Here is a 17,747-nt window from a genome sequence, read left to right as displayed (position 1 = left end):
CTCAAATTGACCGTAAATATCACAGTAGCCACTAGCCAGAAGGCAAACTATTTAACACTGACAGAGACTTTTCTTCTGAAATATTGCACTACTTGATAATGCAACAATTCACAAGCATGTACAGCGCAACCAGAAAGTATTCAGACGTTACTTATTCTATAATGGATAAAATATATTATTTTCCTCAACATTCTACACACAATACCACACAATGGCAAAGCGAAAAAAATTTTTTTTAAATGTTTGCAAATGTATTAAAAATAAAAAAAGCTGAAATATCTTATTTGCATAAGTATTCACACCCTTTGCTATGAGACTCGAAATTCTGCTCAGGTTGATCCTGTTTCCATTGATCATCCTTGAGATGTTTCTACAACTTGATTGGAGTCCACCTGTGGTAAATTCAATTGATCAGAGATGATTTGGAAAGGCACACACCTGTCTATATAAGGTCCCACAATTTACAGTGCATGTCAAAGCAAAAACCAAGCCATGAGGTGGAAGGAATTGTCCGTAGAGCTCCAAGACAGGATTACGTTGAGGCACAGATCTGGGGAATCGGGGGGGCGTTGGTCAGGGAGGTGACAAAGAACCTGATGGTCACTCTGACAGAGTTCCTCTGTGGAGATGGGAGAACCTTCCTTGAAGGACAACTATCTCTGCAGCACTCCACCAATCAGGCCTTTATGGTAGAGTGGCCAGACAGAAACAACTCTTTAGTAAAAGGCACATGACAGCCCGCTTGGAGTTAAAGACTCTCAGACTATGAGAAACAAGATTATTTGGTCTGATGAAACCAAGAAAGAACTCTTTGGACTGAATGCCAAGCGTCACGTCTGGAGGAAATCTGGCACCATCCCTACGGTGAAGCATGGTGGTGGCAGCATCATGCTATGGGAATGTTTTTCAGCGGTAGCGACTGGGAGACTAGTCAGGATCGAGGGAAAGATGAACGAAGTAAAGTACTGAGAGATAATTTCCGAATGCACTGTATGTGCAGACAATTAAAAGGTTTATTTTCTTGTCTGTAGGCTACACTCATTACATTTTAGCTTCAAGACAAAAGTCCAGAGTTGCTATAACAGCATGTTTTTATTAAGTACTGTAAACATATAAAAAATTAAGGATTAACCCTCTCATACAAATATAAAAGTACAAAAGGCCAACCTTACAACTAACCAGGCTTCATTTGTAGCAATATCATGCAAATCATTACATGTGGAAAAGGCAAATTGTGACTGAAAACATGGGTATAAGTGACTCCGCTGCAATGAGCTGTTTTATATGGAAGCCCATACCTGCCACCCAAAAATAAAATCTGAATGCCTCAAGATCTGATCTAATCTGATCAACTTTAGTCTACTGATAACAACCACAGCTGCAGATGGGTGATTGTCATGAAATCAGTTTTAAACATGTCTGTAGCAAATTGAATTACAAAACCATGATGCATCTGCAAAAATCAACTATCATTCTGAGGACTAAGATGTCTAGTTTTTAATACATTTTTGCCTGAATTTTGTACATTTTCCCATATTCTCATTACCGCAATGCATCTGGATGAAATTATTGGGTCATTTTATAAAATTGTACTTTAGAAAAACCTAACTGATTTGAATAAAACACAAAATATGTTGCTGCAGTTTGTCCATAAATAGGGTTGCAAAGGGTCGGAAACTTCCTGGTAAATTTCCAGAAATTTTCCATGGGAAGTTAAGCCCGTGAATTTGGGGAATTTTGCTTAAATTCAACAAAAAGTTAGCTTATAAAACAGTGAACATTTTTTTGTGGGATACACATAAGGCAATTCTAGGTCTTGTGGCATATTTTGGTTAAACTATCCCCAATTCAATGGAATTGCAACCCTCTGCATGCATGCACAGTGCATTCTTCCATCACATGTGCAGTGCACTCTTCCATCACATGTACGGCTGATTCTCAAGATCTTGCACACTAATGAGATGCTATTGAGCCCACACTACTAAACTGTCTGTGCCAAGGACTACATGCTTTCTGGTAAGTTTTGATTACAATACTGGGTGGGGGTGAATATACACTACCTTTCAAAAGTTTGGGGTCACTTAGAAATGGCCTTGTTTTTGAAAGAAAAGCTAATTTTTTGTCCATTAAAAAATAACAGTGTAGACATTGTTAATGTTGTAAATGAGTATCGTAGCTGGAAACGGCAGATTTTTTATGGAATATCTACATAGGTGTACAGAGGCCGAAAATTCAGCAACCATCACTCCTGTGTTTCAATGGCACGTTGTGTTAGCTAATCCATGTTTATCATTTTAAAAGGCTAATTGATCATTAGAAAACCCTTTTGCAATTATGTTAGCACAGCTGAAAACTGTTGACCTTATTTTTTTAATTTAAATGTTATTTATTATTTATTACAAAAAAACACAAGGAAGATGTAACATTAAAGTATTAGAACATGAAGGACGAACAATACAGCATCAAGACACTATCAAACATCTATCAGTCTTTCCGCAACAGAGCCATCCTTATGTGTGAGGGTGCGTGTGCATGATAGTGATATAAAATATATGTCATAGTTTCCTTTTTCATGATCACAACCTTGTGAAACCCGAACCCTCCAAGATCCCCCCACAGTTCCCCAATAGCTGTCCCTCAACCATTCAAGACCCCTCCTACAGTCCCCCCCGAAGAAAAATAAATAAAAATACAATTCATTCCATTCCCCACCCCCAAGAACCCCCCCAATGCACCAACAACCAAGAGAATGAACTAAAGAGAAAAAAGGAAAAGACAGAAGAAAACAGCAAACAATGCAAAAAAATAAAACCAAATAATTAATTTAAAACAAAGGACATCAAGGACAACTGAAATCATAACAGCAATGCCAACTGTATATGTTTGTGTGTATGTATGGCACTATTACATGTATGTGTGTGTTCTTGTATGTGTTTATTTGAATGCGAGTGTGTGTGTATGCATGTGTACAAACACCTGCACGGCATCAGCCTCAGGCAAACCGGCATTTGTTGTAAAAACACTGCCACTTAGTGTCATTCAAATGTACTTTTATAATGTTTTATTTAGACTTTTTTTTCCTCCTTTATCTTTTGACCATCATTCTCTCTCTCACACAGCAACTCCACTCCCACTTGTCTCCAATTCCACATACCAACCCTCAGATTCCCTCAGCCCATCCCATCAACTTCGTGTGTGTACGCAACACATATCTTTCAACTATGCTATGATGTTTAACGTACAATTTCAATCTATCTAATCGAATAGAATCTGCAGATTGCGTGTTGAAGATACTTTTACTAAGAGTATTAGTATATTAGTAATTGACTGACCCGGTCTCTCCAGATCTCCTAACAGTACTATTTCTAGGGTCAATTTTAGATCAATGTTATGCATTTTCAGCCTTTCCTGAACCTGAGACCAGAAACAGGCTACCTGAAATAAATAAACGGTCTATTAATTCTGTATCCTCACAACAAAATCTGCAGAGCTTCGATGATTTTATGCCCCAAATATTCCACATTTTGTTGGTGGCAAGAATTCTATATAATAATTTTAGCTGAAAAGCACGAAGTCTTGAATCGTGGGTTGTTTTATACACTGCTCAAAAAAATAAAGGGAACACTTAAACAACACAATGTAACTCCAAGTCAATCACACTTCTGTGAAATCAAACTGTCCACTGATTGACAATTTCACATGCTGTTGTGCAAATGGAATAGACAACAGGTGGAAATTATAGGCAACTAGCAAGACACCCCCAATAAAGGAGTGGTTCTGTAGGTGGGGACCACAGACCACTTCTCAGTTCCTATGCTTCCTGGCTGATGTTTTGGTCACTTTTGAATGCTGGTGGTGCTTTCACTCTAGTGGTAGCATAAGACGGAGTCTACAACCCACACAAGTGGCTCAGGTAGTGCAGCTCATCCAGGATGGCACATCAATGCGAGCTGTGGCAAGAAGGTTTGCTGTGTCTGTCAGTGTAGTGTCCAGAGCATGGAGGCGCTACCAGGAGACAGGCAAGTACATCAGGAGACGTGGAGGAGGCCGTAGGAGGGCAACAACCCAGCAGCAGGACCGCTACCTCCGCCTTTGTGCAAGGAGGAGCAGGAGGAGCACTGCCAGAGCCCTGCAAAATGACCTCCAGCAGGCCAGAAATGTGCATGTGTCTGCTCAAATGGTCAGAAACAGACTCCATGAGGGTGGTATGAGGGCCCGACGTCCACAGGTGGGGGTTGTGCTTACAGCCCAACACCGTGCAGGACGTTTGGCATTTGCCAGAGAACACCAAGATTGGCAAATTCGCCACTGGCGCCCTGTGATCTTCACAGATGAAAGCAGGTTCACACTGAGCACGTGACAGACGTGACAGAGTCTGGAGACGCCGTGGAGAACGTTCTGCTGCCTGCAACATCCTCCAGCATGACCGGTTTGGCGGTGGGTCAGTCATGGTGTGGGGTGGCATTTCTTTGGGGGGCCGCACAGCCCTCCATGTGCTCGCCAGAGGTAGCCTGACTGCCATTAGGTACCGAGATGAGATCCTCAGACCCCTTGTGAGACCATATGCTGGTGCGGTTGGCCCTGGGTTCCTCCTAATGCAAAACAATGCTAGACCTCATGTGGCTGGAGTGTGTCAGCAGTTCCTGCAAGAGGAAGGCATTGATGCTATGGACTGGCCCGCCCGTTCCCCAGACCTGAATCCAATTGAGCACATTCGGGACATCATGTCTCGCTCCATCCACCAACGCCACGTTGCACCACAGACTGTCCAGGAGTTGCCGGATGCTTTAGTCCTGGTCTGGGAGGAGATCCCTCAGGAGACCATCCGCCACCTCATCAGGAGCATGCCCAGGCATTGTAGGGAGGTCATACAGGCACGTGGAGGCCACACACACTACTGAGCCTCATTTTGACTTGTTTTAAGGACATTACATCAAGTTGGATCAGCCTGTAGTGTGGTTTTCCACTTTAATTTTGAGTGTGACTCCAAATCCAGACCTCCATGGGTTGATAAATTGGATTTCCATTGATTATTTTTGTGTGATTTTGTTGTCAGCACATTCAACTATGTAAAGAAAAAAGTATTTAATAAGATTATTTCTTTCAATCAGATCTAGGATGTGTTGTTTAAGTGTTCCCTTTATTTTTTTGAGCAGTATATATCAACTCATACACCCTGTACCATGGAATCGGTACATCAAAAATCTCTTCCCAAATATTTTGCAATCTGTATGGCACAGTTGTAAACATCCTGGTCCTCAAATGAAACTGGTATACTTTCCTATTTATGCTATTTTTATTCCTCCGCCAGTTTTGATCCTTTATATTGGGCAGAAAGACCTACCTCCTCCCGCTGCCACCCACCTCCTCCATTTTTGGGGCAATGCTGTAATCAATTGGTTGTACTCTTGGATTGAGCAGACAATTCCGTACAATTCTGATAACTCCTTGAAGGACATAACTCTACCATTACAATTTACAACATCCTTTAAGAACAAAATACCATTTTCAAACATCTTTCCCATAAATACAGGTATTTTATCAACCAGCACATTTGAGTTCAGCCATAATATTTGTTCTATCTTTTCAGGGGGATGAAATTGAAATTGTAGCCAGACAGATACTTTGAAAAAAGTATCATTTTCAATTAATCGAAAATGAGACATGGCAACCTGCACAAAGGCAAAAAGGCAATTTTTAAACAATGGATGAGCTTTTCTTAGTAATCTACTTGAGAAGCATGTAGGGCTCAAATAAAACTTTTGAATGAGTGAAGCTTTTAGAGAAAGGTTAGTGCTTTTATATTTAATAATCTCAACCCACCCAATTCATAGTCATTATATAGATTCGCTCGTTTTATTTTGTCTGGTTTAGCGTCCCAGAAAAAACGAAATATTTTTTGCTCATATGTTTTGAAAAATGAATCATCAGCAGTAGGCAGCGCCATAAGTAAGTGAGTAAATTGAGATATGACTAAGGAGTTAATGTAACGTTCGTCGTATTGAGTGGACCAAAACGCAGCGGGAACGTGTATACCCATCTTCTTTATTAGAAGGAAAAAACACAAACAAAATACTTATACAAAATAAACGACGAAGACAGTCCTGTAAGGCTAAACGCTATACATGGAACAACTACCCACAAACACAGTGACAAAAACCCCTACTTAAATATGACCTCCAATTAGAAGCAACGAAGAACAGCTGCTTCTAATTGAAAGCCAAACCAAAAACCCTGAACATAGAAATAGACAGACATAGAAATATACTAACATAGAACATTGCCCAAAAAAACCCGAAACACACTAAACAAACACCCCCTGCCATGCCCTGACCAAACTACATTAACAAACAACCCCTTTTACTGGCCAGGACGTGACAGTACCCCCCCCAAAAGGTGTAGACCCCGGATGCACCTCAAACAAAAAGAAAAAAAGTAACCCCAAAACAAAAATAATCCCAAACTAAAGGGAGGGAAGGGAGGGTGGCCACCGTCACCGACGGTTCTTGTGCTACACCCCCCCCCCTCCCCAATCCTTCTACTATAGAGGTGGCTCAAGGCTCTGGCTTAGGTCCATAAACTAGCCTGCCCACCCCCCTTGAAAGCTCATGCCTGTATACCCCTCCAGGAGTCTCTGGGCTAAGGCGCGTCGCTGGAGACCTCGGGCTGGAAGGCGACTCTGGGAGCGCCGGTTCCGGACCGGAGGGCGACTCTGGCTGCGCCGGTTCCGGACCGGAGGGCGACTCTGGCTGCGCCGGTCCCGGACCGGAGGGCGACTCTGGCTGCGCCGGTTCCGGACCGGAGGGCGACTCTGGCTGCGCCGGTTCCGGACCGTAGGGCGATCTCTGTCGGTTCCGGACTGTAGGACGTCGCCGGAAGCACTGGACGGGGCACTGTCGCCGGAAGCTCTAGACGGGGCACTGTCGCCGGAAGCTCTAGACGGGGCACTGTCGCCGGAAGCTCTAGACGGGGCACTGTCGCCGGAAGCTCTAGACGGGGCACTGTCGCCGGAAGCTCTAGACGGGGCACTGTCGCCGGAAGCTCTAGACGGGGCACTGTCGCCGGAAGCTCTAGACGGGGACTGCACACTAAAGGCCTGGTGCGTGTGGCTGGCTTTGAAGACACCACACTAGGGATGCGCACCACAGGGCTAGTGCGAGGAGCAGGAGCAGGACATACTGGACTAGGCTGACGCACTGGAGGCCTGGTGCGTGGGGCTGGTACTGGAGGTACCAGACTGGAGACACGCACCTCAAGGCTAGTGCGAGAAGCAGGAACTGGATACACTGGGCCATGAATAAGCACTGGAGGTCTGGAGCGCACAGCCTGCACAACCTGTCCTGGCTGGGTTGTAACGGTAGCCCTATACGGGCGGAATGCTGGCACAGGGCGAACTGGGCTGTGCAGAGTACTGATGGCTGCCGTGTGTAGAGCAGGCGCAGGGTAGCCTGGACCCAAGAAACGCACTGGTGTCCAGATGTATTGTGCCGGCGCACTTCTCCCAGGCTGGATGCCCACTCTAGCACAGCACTTACGGGGGGCTGGTATCGCTCGCACCGGACTGTGCGTGCGCATGGGCGAGATCGTGCGCACTTCCGCATAGACCGGCGCTCTCACCGCCAAACGCTCCCCATAATACACACGGGGAGTTGGCTCAGGTCTATTGCCTGACGTAGCCACACTCCCCGTGTGCCCCCCCCCCCCACCCCAAAAAAAGGTTTTTGGGGCTGCCTCTCGCACTTGCCAATCGTGCGATTGGAGCGGTACCTCGTAACGGCGCCGCTCCACCTTGGCTGCCTCCAGCTCCTCCTTAGGGAGTCGGTACTCCCCAGCCTGGTGCCATGGTCCTGCCCCGTCCAAAACTTCCTCCCATGTCCAATACTCCAGATATCTCTGCTGCTCCGTCCTCCGCTGCTTGGTCAGTTGTTGGTGGGTAGTTCCCTAACGTTCGTCGTATTGAGTGGACCAAAACGCAGCGGGAATGTGTATACTCATCTTCTTTATTAGAAGGAAAAACCCAAACAAAATACTATTATAAAATAAACGTTGAAGACAGTCCTGTAAGGCTAAACGCTATACACGGAACAACTACCCACAAACACAGTGACAAAAACCCCTACTTAAATATGACCTCCAATTAGAAGCAATGAAGAACAGCTGCTTCTAATTGAAGGCCAAACCAAAAACCCTGAACATAGAAATAGACTAAATAGACACAGACATAGAAATATACTAACATAGAACATTGCCCAAAAACCTCAAAACACACTAAACAAACACCCCCTGCCACGCCCTGACCAAACTACAATAACAAACAACCCCTTTTACTGGTCAGGACGTGACAGTTAATCAGGTCAATTTTTCCATAAATAGACAGGTATTTACCTCTCCATGGTTGCAGGATCATGTCCATGTTTACAAGTTTTCTATTGAAATTCACTGTGGAGAGCTTATTTATATATTTTGTGATATGAATACCGAGTATGTCTACTTCACCATCAGCCCATTTTATAGGTAAGCTGCAGAGTAATGTAAAAGTTGTATTTTTTATGGATCCAATACGTAATATTGTACACTTATCATAATTAGGTTTTGGTCCAGAGAGTACAGAAAAGTTATCTAGATTTTTAATGAGACATTACAGGGATCTAGCTTGCGGACTTAACATAAAACTTGAGTCATCAGCATACATGGACACATTTGTTTTTAAGTCTTGAATTTCTAATCCTCTGATGTTGTTATTGGATCGGATTTTAATAGCTAGCATTTCGATGGCCATAACGAATAGATATGGTGACAGCGGACACCCTTGTTTAACTCCTTTTGACAATTCAAAACTCTCTCAGAAGTAGCCGTTATTTACTATTTTACACCTGGGGTTGCTAAACATTATTTTTACCCATTTTATAAGAGAATTACCGAAATTGAAAAGAATCCGGGCATTTATAAATAAAATCAAGTCTTACTTTATCAAATGCCTTTTCAAAATCTGCTATAAATACCATTCCTGGCTTCTTATATGTTTCATGATGTTCTATTATTTCTAGTCGTTTTCGTATATTATCTCCAATGTATCGTCCATGAAAAAAACCTGTCTGATCAGGATGAACAATACCTGGCAAAACCCTTTTAATTCTGCGTGCTATGCATTTTGCTAGTATTTTTGCATCACAACATTGAAGTGTAAGGGGCCTCCAGTTTTTTTATATAGACTGGGTCTTTATATTTGCCATCTGGGTCTTGTTTTAATAATAGAGAAATCAGACATTCCTGCTGAGTACCTGACAGACTACCATTTCTATAGGAGTAGTTAAAACAATCTAACAATGGAGCTTTAAGTATATCAAAACATATTTGATATACCTCTACCGATATGCCATCAAGCCCTGGGGTTTTTCCAGACTGAAAGGATTTAATAGCCTCAAAAATGTATTCCACTGTAATTTGGCCTTCGCACGGATCTTTCTGAACATTTGTTAATTTTCCATTTTTTATATTATTTGGAAGGAATTCCTTACCGTAATCTTCATTCAGTGGGAGAGAATGAGACGGAAAAGAGAACATCTGCCTAAAATAATTAGCTTCCTCTTTTAAAATATAATTCAGAGAATCATAGATGACTCCGTCTTCAATAACGAGTTTCTGCAAATTCTTTTTGTTAGCGTTCCTGTATTGGAGATTCAGGAAGAATTTTGTTCATTTTTCTCCATATTCCATCCAGTTTGCTTTATTTTTGTAATAGATTACATTAGATCGTTCTTGAATAAGTTCCTCAAGTTCTTTTTGTTTTTCCTCCAACTTATTTTGTATCTCTGTAGTATCGTTTTTATTGCTATCTACCTGTACTAACAGTTCATGGATTTCCCTTGTTAGTCTTGTTTCTTTAGCCAGAAACTTCTTTTTTATTATTGATGAATATTGAATTGAATGACCCCTGAAGGTACATTTAAAGGTATCCCAAACAATAAGGGGATTTGCTGAACCTATATTATACCGGAAAAATTCTGTTAAATTATTTTGTCTTAGTTAACTTCTCTAGGGTAGGGGGCAGTATTTTGACGTCCGGATGAAAGGCGTGCCCAAATTAAACTGCCTGCTACTCAGGCAGCAGGTAAGTAGGATATGGTAGGATATGCATATTATTAGTAGATTTGGACAGAAAACACTGAAGTTTCTAAAACGGTTTGAATGATGTCTGTGAGTATAACAGAACTCATATGGCAGGCAAAAACCAGAGAAAAATCCAACCAGGAAGTGTGGAAATCTGAGGTTTGTAGTTTTTCAAGTGATTGCCTATACAGTATACAGTGACTTAGGGCTCATTTTGCACTTCCTACGGCTTCCACTAGATGTCAACAGTCTTTAGAATGTTGTTTCATGCTTCTACTGTGAATATGGAGCGAACAAGAGGGCCTGGAGGTTGATGAGTGAGAAAATGACATGAGCTTAGAGGCGCGCACTCACGTGGGAGTTAGCTGTGTTCCTTTTCTTTTCTGAAGACATTGGAATTGTCCAGTTGGACTATTACTGAAGATTTATGTTAAAAACGTCCTAAAGATTGATGCTATACATCGTTTGACATATTTCTACAAATGTAAATAGAACTTTTTTTGACTTTTCGTCGTGACATTTTGCGCGCGCTTCCTGCATTTGGAGTAGTGGACTGAACACGCAAACAAAAAGGAGGTATTTGGACATAAATGATGGACTTTATCGAACAAAACAAACATTTATTGTGGACCTGGGATTCCTGGGAGTGCATTCTGATGAAGATCATCAAAGGTAAGTGAATATTTATAATATTATTTCTGAGTTTTGTTGACTCCACAAAATGGCGGGTTTGGTTTCGTGTCTGAACGCTGTACTCAGATTATTGCAAAGTGTGCTTTCGCTGTAAAGTTTTTTTTTTAAATCTGACACAGCGGTTGCATTAAGGAGAAGTGTATCTATAATTCTTTGAATAACAGTTTAATATTTTATCAACGTTTATGATGAGTATTTCTGTGAATTGATGTGCTCATTCACCGGAAGTTTTGGGAGGCAAAACATTTCTAAACATTACACGCCAATGTAAAATGGGGTTTTTGGATATAAATATGAACTTTATCGAGCAAAACATACATGTATTGTGTAACATGAAGTCCTATGAGAGCCATCTGATGAAGATCAAAGGTTAGTGATTAATTTTAGCTGTATTTCTGGTTTTTGTGACGCCTGGAATCTGATTGATTGATTGCTTCTGTGGACAGGTGTCTTTTATACAGGTAACAAACTGAGATTAGGAGCACTCCCTTTAAGAGTGTGCTCCTAATCTCAGGTCGTTACCTGTATAAAAGACACCTGGGAGCCAGGAATCTTTCTGATTGAGAGGGGGTCAAATACTTATTTCCCTCATTAAAATGCAAATCAATTTATAACATTTTTGACATGCGTTTTTCTGGATTTTTTTGTTGTTATTCTGTCTCTCACTGTTCAAATAAACCTACCATTATTAAATTATAGACTGATCATTTCTTTGTCAGTGGGCAAACGTACAAAATCAGCAGGGGATCAAATACTTTTTTCCCTCACTGTAATTACCTATAACATAATTGAAAAATACATCCCAGCATTTCCATAGCAATTGACGTTTCACATGATCATGAAAGAGACCTTGCATTACTCCAGAGATGGCTTCACTACAGTACAAATGTATTCCGTACAATATGTTATTATTCCCCAATGGCCCTATTCTGATATCTTCCCCTTGCTTGTTGTAAACATATATAAACTTGTAGACAAATACATTAAAAAAAAGATAGACAAACAATAAACACATTAAATTATAAAACAGTTCTCGACAAGAGAGAAATAGAGAGTGAGAGAAGAGAGTGAGATCAGGTGGGTGTGTGTGTATGTATAAGTCCGTATGTGTAAGCAAGCATGTAGTTGAGTACATGTGTGTTCATATCCACTTCATAATGTTCAGATATTTAAACAGTTCCCATACCTTCTTTTTTTTTCGTAACCTGAAGTCCCTGTAGAATTTAGTACAGCCACGGTGTTATGGAGCTGTCTCAGAATAGCTGTCCATCTATAAAGAGTTTGTCCACAATGATAAAGGCACGCCTACCATCCTTGCTTTGTTGTCTTTGTACCGGATACAGTCTCTTACGACGTTTGTTTATCTCCCTTGGAAATTGGTCATTGAGACCGAATTTGGTCCCTTTAAGCTCCCTTCTTCTGCTTTTGATCAGCTCCTTTTGTTGGTAGTGTTCAAATTTTGTGATGATCGGTCGGGGACCCTTGGTCTTGTCACTCCAAGTCTGTGTACTCGGTAGAAAGCCACCTTGTTTACAGTCTCTATAGGAAGTTTCAAGGCGGATTGCATGAATTCTCTGATCGCGCCCTCTCCATTATTGGATGCGTCCTCAGGAATACCAGAAAAAAATAGATTTTCACGCATGCCATGACTTTGTATGTCTAGTAGCGTCTCCTTCATCACCCTGTTTTCGCTGAGTAGACAATCCATGTTGGAATCGTGTATTTTTACCTTGGCTGTGAGTGTCTTTTTTTCTCTTTGGAGCTTGAGAATTTCACTCTGGCTGAACTCCAAACTCCCCCTCAGCCCTGTTACCTCCTCACTTTTCCATTGTTGCATGGATTCCAGCCAGAGCACTAGCCTCTACCTCAATGGTAAGTAAATCGTCCGTGTCTGTAGATTAATCTGTTTTTCTTTTTTTTGTCGAGTTAAAGTTATTTTGTGAGGTGGTCGGATCTTTTCACGAAGGAGTATGTTGTTCCTCCATAGCGTAAAGCTGGATCTCCTTGGTATCCAGATTGGCTCTATACTGCAACCAGTTGTTTTACGAAAAGATAACAATGAGTCTTTCCCACGACGACGACAGGTGTCTGTAGTACAGCCAGCTAGCACTCGCGGAATCCACGCAAAAAAAATGAACACAAACTTGCAGTCCCAGCCATAAAGGCTAACCACGTTGTGGAATCCTTAGTAACAAAACTTTAGTTCGGATTAAAATTGATTTAATGAAAATGTTTTAATGTTAACAACAAACCGAGTGTAGACAGTAGTACCCTGTTGCACGCTCTGATAACAGTGTAGTTATTCCCTCCGCAAGGCAATCAAACAAGCGAAATGTCGGTATAGGGACAAAGTGGAGTCGCAATTCAACGGGTCAGACACAAGACGTATGTGGCCTGTTGTCCTTATTAAAGAAGCAATAAAACTGGCCTTCTTTAGACTAGCTGAGTATCTGGAGCATTAGCATTTGTGGGTTCGATTACAGGCTCAAAATGGCCAGAAACAAAGAACTTTCTTCTGAAACTCGTTAGTCTAGTCTTGTTCTGAGAAATGAAGGCTATTCCATGCGAGAAATTGCCAAGAAACTGAAGATCTCGTACATCGCTGTGTACTACTCCATTCACAGAGCAACGCAAACTGTCTCTAACCAGAATAGAAAGAGGAGTGGGAGGCCCCGGTGCACAACTGAGCAGGAGGACAAGTACATTAGAGTGTCTAGTTTGAGAAACAGACGCCTTACAGGTCCTCAACTGGCAACTTCATTAAATAGTACCCGCAAAACACCAGTCTCAACATCAACAGTGAAGAGGCGACTCCGGGATGCTGGCCTTCTAGGCAGAGTTGCAAAGAAAAAGCCATATTTCAGACTGGCCAATAAAAAGAAAATATTAAGATGGACAAAAGAATACAGCCACTGGACAGAAGAAGATTGGAAAAAAGTGTTATGGACAGACGAATCTAAGTTTGAGGTGTTCAGATCACAAAGAAGAACATTCGGGAGACGCAGAAAAAATTATGGCTTGACTGTCACGTCCTGACCATAGTAAGATGTTATTTTCTATGGTAGAGTAGGTCAGGGCGTGACAGCGGGTGTTTTGTGTTTTTCTATGTTTTGTATATCTATGTTTTTTTGGGGGATGATCTCCAATTAGAGGCAGCTGGTCCTCGTTGTCTCTAATTGGAGATCATACTTAAGTGGGGGTTTTTTCCACCTGTGTTTGTGGGTAGTTGTCTTCAGTTTAGTTTATGTACCCGACTGAACTGTGCGCTTTCGTTTTCTCTTTGTTATTTTTTCTTTAGTGTTCTGAGTTAAAATAAATATTCATCATGAGCACTCAACACGCTGCGCTTTGGTCCCCTCTCTACGACAGCCGTTACAGAACTACCCACCACCAAAGGACCAAGCAGTGTGATCAGGAATGGACCTGGGAAGAAATTCTGGAAGGGAAAGGACCCGGGAGTCAGGCTGGGGAGTATTGCCGCCCGAGGGAGGAGATTGAGGCAGCAAAAGCAGAGCGGCGTTATTATGAGGCGCTATACCAACCACAAGGCAAGTGCGAGAGACAGCCCCCCCGGGGCACACGGGGAGATTGGCAGAGTCAGGTTGGAGACCTGAGCCAACTCCCTGTGCTTACCGTGGGGGGCGAGTGATCGAGCAAGCACCATGTTATGCGGGGATGCGCACTGTGTCGCCAGTGCGCAGCTACAGCCCGGTGCAAGCTTCCCACAGTTGCCGTGCTAGAGTTGGCATTCATCCAGGAAGGATTGTGCCTGCTCAGCGTTCCTGGTCTCCGGTGCGTCTCTTCGGCCCAGGTTATCCTGCGCCAGCTCTATGCACGGTACCCCCAGTTCACCAGCACAAACCTGTGCGACCTGTTACAACGCCCCGCGCTTGCCGGGCTACAGGGGTTATCCAGCCAGGACGGGTTGTGCTAGCCATAAGCTCCAGACCTCCAGTGTGCCTCCACGGCCCAATATACCCTCTGCCTGCTCTGCGCACCTGGCCTCCAGCGACGTTCTCTAGTCCAGAACTCTCAGCGACGTTTCCCAGTCCGGAGCCTCCAGCAACGTTCCCTAGTCCGGTGAGACCTATTCCAGCTCCACGAAAGAAGCCTTCAGTGATGATCTATGGTCCGAAGCCTCCTGTGATGATCCATGGCACGAAGCCTCCAGTGATGATCCATGGCCCGGAGCCTGTAGGGATGATCCATGGCGCGAAGCCTCCAGGGATAATCCATGGCCCGGAGCCTGTAGGGATAATCCATGGCAAGAAGCCTGTAGGGATGATCCATGGCCCGGAGCCTGTAGGGATGATCCATGGCACGAAGCCTCCAGTGATAATCCATGGCCCGGAGCCTCCAGTGATGATCCATGGCACAAAGCCTCCAGGGATAATCCATGGCGCAGAACCTGTAGCGATGATCCATGGCGCGGAACCTGTAGCGATGATCCATGGCACGGAGCCTCCAGCGACGGCCCCCGGTCCAGAGCCTCCAGCGACGGTCCCGGGTCCGGAGCCTCCTGCGACGCTCCCCAGGTCCGGAGCCTCCAGCGACGCTCCCCAGTCCGGAGCCTCCGGCGATGATCTACAGTCCGGTTCCTCCTCCGACGATCCACGGTCCGGTGGTACTGAAGCAGAGGGATCAGCAGGTGGAGCGGGGGTTACGCCCCGAACCGGAGCCGCCTCTGCTGGAGGATCCGCTGGAGGATAAGGTTATGTGGACTGCACTAGAGCCGCCATAGACAGGAGTTACCCACCCTACCCTCCCTTTTGTTTTAGTTTTTTAGTGGCATTCGGAGTCTGCACCTTTGGGTGGGGGGGGTACTGTCACGTCCTGACCATAGTAAGATGTTATTTTCTATGGTAGAGTAGGTCAGGGCGTGACAGGGGGTGTTTTGTGTTTTTCTATGTTTTGTATATCTATGTTTAGGTTCTAGTTTTCTATTTCTATGTTGTTTTTTGGGGGGGATGATCTCCATGTGAAGAAAGCAACAAAGATGCAGAATCATCTGGCCAAGTGCATAACTGTCACTCCCTGACAGTGAAGATGGGGCCTCAGCATCTGACGTTCAAGAGGTGGACATTGAGGAGGTCCAGGGAGAAGACATGGAAGGCTGAGAGGAAGCCAACCAAAGCTTTAGTTTCTAGACAATCATTTTACAGATGTATGTTGAAAATGTTTTTGTGCGATGCAATTAATCATTGGGGATCATTGATTATTCCCTTTATTTTGTTGTTCAGTGAAATCATCAAATGTGAAGAGTCATTTGATTAAAGTTCAATGAGAAACTAAATAGTTTTTTTTAATTTCTATTGGAAGGATTTAATCATTTGCAATTATGTCTACTTATGATAAGGTAAAAGGTTTATGTTTCTGTCTCCATATGATATGGTAAATATAGCCAATGCAAAAAAACATCTACATTTCTCCAGTACGGAGAAAAAAATGTATGATATGTATGAAATGTATGCATTCACTACTGTAAGTCGCTCTGGATAAGAGCGTCTGCTAAATGACTAAAATGTAAATGTAAATGGTATTACTATTAATTTGCATATATTTCCGTTAATTCCCACATAAAGTTTCCACCTCTGAATATTCCCCAAAATGTGCAACCCAATCCATAAATCATAAAAATGTTATACTAGTTGAAGTTTACATTAAACTAGAATATTTATTACGTGCAAATCATTAGCGTAACACTTTTTCAACTTCCTGTAGAAACCATGATGCATATCTAGAGGAGTAGTAGAATTTAATTTATCTACTTAAATGCCTTCAGAATGAGGTTCTTATTCTCAAACAACCCCTTTACCCCATCTGGCCTTTTCATTATTGAAATGGCTAACAAGCTCAAATTTAGAAAAAGTCCAATTTAATTGAATTATAATTGTATAATTTAATTTTTTATATTTTTATTTTCAGTGTTAATTTTTATATCAGGCATTTTCATTCGGGTAGCAATGTAAAAAATATTGGCAATTGATTTGTTTATTGCTAGTTTGGGATTTTGGCCTTGATGAGAATTTTGTGGAATTTGTGGTAAAATGCATATCTTATAAAACAACATAATGATAATTATGAAATATGTAAGTACAGATCCAGCTAGCCTAGAGAAGCCTATGCCCTCTGATCCCATCTGAGCCAGGGGAAACTTACATGTTTTTATAGCCTAAGCTATGCATTTATAGCCTAAAATAGGCCAATTTATTTGTGTTCTGAGAAAATGTGAATGTGATCAAACTTCGTGTAGCTAGGCTACCTAGGCCTTTTTAATCCAAAATGATTGGCTTAAATTAAACAATTAACACAATAGTGATGACACACTGTATGAGTATCTTTTTAATTACAGATGTAAAGGCCATACAACACCATACACAGCCAGCTCAGCCCTGTTAGTCTCAACCAATCCCAGTTGTTCTCTATGTGAAAAGGGTTTTCATCCTTCCTAGGGCCAGGAGTTTTTCCAGGAGTTGTTTTAATGACCTTACAGCTGATTTATTACTATGACATTCACTACAAATAGGGATCTGGAGTTGGTTAAGGTTACGACAAGCTCCACTCCGTTGATCTACTTGTGTGTACGTGGGTGGAGTGGGATTTTATTTTTGTATGTAAAAAAAAAAAAAACGGAATATGATTAATAATACAAACATATACCCGGGTAATATTCTTCTACTTGCCGGTGTAACCTAAAACGTTATCCCAGTTGGATATGCTGCTTGTGTATGTATTCCCACATCAGCTAAAAATAGAAGAGCATGTTTTGATCAAGGAGAAGAAAGCTAGAGGACTACAGTAGCCTACAGCAGTTTCTACCATTTCACAATAGCCTGTAATCACAAGTTATAACTGAACAAAACAAACAAAATACATTTTTGGGTAGATTCTAACAAGGCTACAATGTTTGGTTTATTGTTTGAACAGTAGATTCAATTTTCTTA

At 42.5% G+C, this 17,747-nt stretch overlaps 1 protein-coding gene across 3 annotated transcripts in view; it reads right to left on the bottom strand.

Moving 5' to 3' along the window:
• The window catches only part of LOC106611952 (progesterone receptor), a 46,277-nt gene that overhangs the window by 22,839 nt on the left and 5,691 nt on the right, over positions 1-17,747 (bottom strand). The window lies entirely within an intron of this gene.

Source organism: Salmo salar, chromosome ssa09, assembly GCF_905237065.1.
Source record: "Salmo salar chromosome ssa09, Ssal_v3.1, whole genome shotgun sequence".
In the NCBI taxonomy this organism is placed as follows: Eukaryota; Metazoa; Chordata; class Actinopteri; order Salmoniformes; family Salmonidae; genus Salmo; species Salmo salar.
The sequence above is the reverse complement of the archived record's forward strand: the minus strand, read 5'-3'. Positions and strand labels throughout refer to the sequence as shown.